Source organism: Crocuta crocuta, unplaced genomic scaffold (genome assembly GCF_008692635.1).
Source record: "Crocuta crocuta isolate KB4526 unplaced genomic scaffold, BGI_CrCroc_1.0 scaffold1202, whole genome shotgun sequence".
NCBI classification, from domain to species: Eukaryota; Metazoa; Chordata; class Mammalia; order Carnivora; family Hyaenidae; genus Crocuta; species Crocuta crocuta.
This window is the reverse complement of record NW_027530532.1, coordinates 42,672-47,064: the sequence shown is the minus strand read 5'-3', so window position 1 is coordinate 47,064 and position 4,393 is coordinate 42,672.

Sequence of the window (4,393 nt, the reverse complement as noted above, 5' to 3'; positions counted from 1 at the left end):
GGGGGGGGGGGGGGGGGGGCTGCAGGGCCTCCACATGCACACCCTTGAGAGTGTTAATGGAGCTGCACTGAAAGCCTGTGCTGGTTTGGCTGAATGTGGACTCTACGGAGTATTGGATGCCGCATAGCCCTGCAGGCAGCGACCATTCACTGAGGTCAGGTGTACTCTCATTTATTATGACTCAGGCTATAATTTTCAAACTTTATTTCATTTAACCTTTATAGTTTCCTGTGTGGCCACTACTCGAGTTGTCTCCATTTTTTTTGAAGAGGAAATGAAAGTCTTGTGTCCTTTATGTTCAGAAGCCACAGATTCCTTTAGAAAGTAGGGCTTTCGGGCGCCTGGGTGGCTTAGTCGGTTAAGCGTCCCACTTTCACTTAGGTCATGATCTCGCGGTTCGTGGGTTCGAGCCCCGCGTCGGGCTCTGTGCTGACTGCTAGCTCAGAGCCTGGAGCCTATTTCAGAGTCCGTATCTCCCTCTCTCTCTGACCCTCCCCTGCTCACGCTGTCTCTCTCTCTCTCCTAGAAATAAAATAAAAATATTAAAAAAAAAAAAAAGAAAGTAGGGCTTTCTATGGCCCTCCAGTCCCTCCTCTTCATCAGCTCTAAGTACGCACCCTTAGCCACACTGACCATGCTGCTGGTTCGTGAATCTGAACATGTCTTTAATGTCTGCCTTCCTCGTTCCCTGGAGCAGCCCAGTCACCATCCCTGTCTTCCCTCCTGTGATTCCACATTGCCAACACGTTGCCTTCCACATGTGTGCAGTCAGCACATTTTGGGGGACAGAATGAAGGCAAGTGATGAGTTAACCCTTGGCGTTCAGTGTTTGCCATTGCTATCTTTAAACCGTGTCAGACTATGTGAGCCATGGCCCCTGTAAAGAAATGTGGAAGAGGGGCACCTGGGTGGCTTAGTCGGTTGAGCGTCTGACTTTCGCTTAGGTCATGATCTCGCGGTTCGTGGGTTTGAGCCCCACATCGGGCTCTGTGCTGACTGCCAGCTCAGAGCCTGGAGCCTGTTTCAGAGTCTGTAACTCCCTCTCTCTCTGACCCTCCCCTGCTCACGCTGTCTCTCTCTCTCTCTCTCTCTCTCCTAGAAATAAATAAAACATTAAAAAATTTAAAAAAAAAGAAATGTGGAAGAATTCAAATTCAGTGGAGAGCCCCTTAAAAGGGACATGCAGAGGGTTGAGGTGAGTTGTCTTTGAGTGCTTCTGAAGAAGTATAAAGATGGTACCTGGATGAAAACACTGCGTACTCTTATTAGAATTTAAAGAGAGACATAGACTGAGACTCAGGTGTTTACTTCAACCTTGGGCCTCATCCTTTGGATTGAGACTTCTGTCATTTCCATGAGTGTATTTGACTTCCAATATCATAATACAAAAGAAGTCATGATGTTGTCCGAGGCCCATAAGTAGAAGAGGACCTGACAGAAAGTGGAAAGAAGATTGGGAGAAGGACAGAAGTGGCAGTCCTGGCCTAGTTAAGAATCTCGTGTGCAAGCAGAGGGTCAGAGACGCTGGGTAAATTCTCCCCCGGGGTGGACTTGTGCACCATCACGCTCAGCTGAGGCCTGCCACCCTCTTCATGATGGCACTGAGGATGATGCTCTCCAGTTCTGTCTGCAGCCTTAGCTGAGATCTGCCCCGGGACCCGGGCCTCCCAAAGCAGGAGACCTCCACAACCCTGCAGTAAATGGGGAGGGTCGTCCTTGCTCTCGTGCCTGAAGAACTAAGAGTATTTTCAGCTTTCCCCAGAAGCCTGGCAGCCAGCTCCAAAGAGCTCAGGCCACCTCTCTTCATGAGATGATCCAACCTCTTTAGCACGAGCCTCTGGAAGTGCTCACCAGACTTGATCAGAAGGTGGAAGGTCCGGTGACGAGTTCGGCACAGGAGATGGGGAAGGAAGAGACCCTTCCGGGCCGTGAGCACGCCAGCCTGCCTGTGGAGAGCTAGTCGCAAAGAATCAGTCTTACTGAGAAAGAAAGTACATAGCTGCTGTGCCCGGGACGTTGTCAGACTGGAAATTCGGAAGTGGAAATCAAGAGGTGCTTTCTCTGCATTCCTAAGCTCATCAGACAACCCGGGAAGTTAGAGACTCATCCTTCTGCCGTTGAGTCTCACGTGTTTCCATGCGGCTTCAATTTTGTAAACATTCACTGAAATACTTTTTCGTTTGGGTCAGTTTTATAATGTAGTGAGTCATTTTCAGCACCCCATGTATTAATAATAAGAAACTATGCTTTTGGGGAAAGAAATTGCACTTTAACTTGAGTAATTAGAATTTAATATCCTATAATCATTACTATTTTTCCAAATGTTATCATTTATATTATAATACGGTAAGCTTTGCCTTCTGTTTATTTTGCTTTGTGGGGGTAGTTAAATCTATATTTTAATGTTTGGGTCTTACCCATACCTGTAAAGAGATACAAAGTTCCCTTAAACCTTTAATCTGCCTTGAAGTCCAAAAGGAACATAAATAGTTTTATTAGTTCCATTCACACCTTTGCTGACTTGAGTAAGAACTGGAAGGAAGGGCCGTGTTTTCATGCCATTTCCTTGCCAGTAACTTGAACTTGCTGCCATGGCAAACCATCACCTCAGTCAGAAAACATGGAATTCCCACACAGAGCCTGAATCTTCTTGTTTTCTACTTTAGGAGTAAAATGTCACACATTGCTTCAGATCGGCAGCTGTATTCAAGTGCCTCTGTTCTATCTGCAAAGGAGACTGGAAATGTAAATTGTGTCTTCTACATCATTAATTTAGTTTCCCATTGATGCGTAATTATTAAGCAACAATAGTTTTTTGCCAGTTTTTGCGAATCAGGAATTGGAAAGCAGATTCAGTGGTCTCAGGATCTCCCATGTGGTCGAGATATCAATTGGCCTGCAGCCACCTGAAGGCTTCATTGAGATGGAGAGTCTGCTCCTACCGTAGGTCACTCGCATGGACGTTGGCAGGAAGCCTCAGTTCCTCATCACAGCCACACGGGCCTCCCCATGGCGGTCCAGGCTGTGTCTGCTCAACATGGCAGCTGGCTTCTACCAGAGCAAGGGATAAAAGAAGAAAGAAGTAGAGGAGGCAGCAAATTGTTTTGTGGCATAGCCTTAGAAGTTGCCACAATCGTTTCAGCCATACGTCATGTATTCTTTAGAGGGGAATCACAGCGTCCAGTACATAGTCCAGGGAAGGGACAAGGAAGAATATGAGGCAATTTGTGGATGTATTTTAAAACAACCACAACTGAGGGACACTTGCCTGGCTCAGTCGGTAGAGCATGTGACTCTTGGTCTCAGCGTCCTGAGTTCAAGCCTCACACTGGGCATAAAGACTGCTGAAAGAAAATAAAAAACAAAACCCCACCACTGAAGAAACAGGATTCATTTATAAGGTAGACTATCCCCTAATGTAGAAGGTTGTTACATAGAAGATGGGTAGCCACCAATATGACAGGTGATACCACAAGTGCTCCAATGGTAGTGTGGGATTTCTTGGGCATGGGCTTTGAGTATGTCAAGGAATCAAGGATGACATCTGTGTCTCTATCTCTGGTAGCAGAAGGATGGGTCCCCTTACATAGAAGGGGAGCACAGCAAGAAGAGCAGATCTTAAGAGCAAGAAAGTTTGAAAACAGATGTTCCATGTTGAACATGTTAAGTGGAGACGTTCTAGGGCAGCAGGTAGAAATATGGTCTAACATTTGGTGGTCAGACTCTGGATAAAGACAAACACATGGAAGGGGCAGCTGGGTGGGTCAGTACGTTAAGCATCGGACTCTTGGCTTCAACTCAGGTCATGACCTCATGAAACATGAGGTTGAGGCCTGCATCAGGCTTCACGCTGATAGTGCAGGTCCTGCTTGGGATTCTCTCTCTCCCTCTCTCTCTCTGCCCCCCCCCCAACGCCCCCTGCTCATACTATCTCTCTCAAAATAAATAAATAACTTTAAAAAAATTTTTTAAAAGATGTACATGCCAAAGTCATAATCTTAGAGATGACACTGGGGACTATTTGGGAGGTTGAGGCTGTATGCGCAGAGAGGATGGAGTGTGGCACCTAGCATAGAATTTTGAGGTCCCCCAAGGACCTGGCGCCCTCCCCTGGCAACCAGGGGACCCAGAGTCTCACGAGTCCCACGACCACCCTCTGCCTCCAGCTCCTTTCCAGCTCCAGGCCTTTCATTCCCTTTGCCCACCTTCCTCCAACTCACACGTCATTCTCCTCACATCTGGTTTCTGTTGTGGACGGCAAGTCATTTCAGTATTGTGTTCTGAGAGGTCACGGGCTGGGAGCTTTCAGATCTCCTGAGTAATTTTCTTCCCACGGGGTCACGTTTTCTGGGCAAAGACTGAGCCTGCAGCCAGTGCTTCTGCAGTTCCTCAG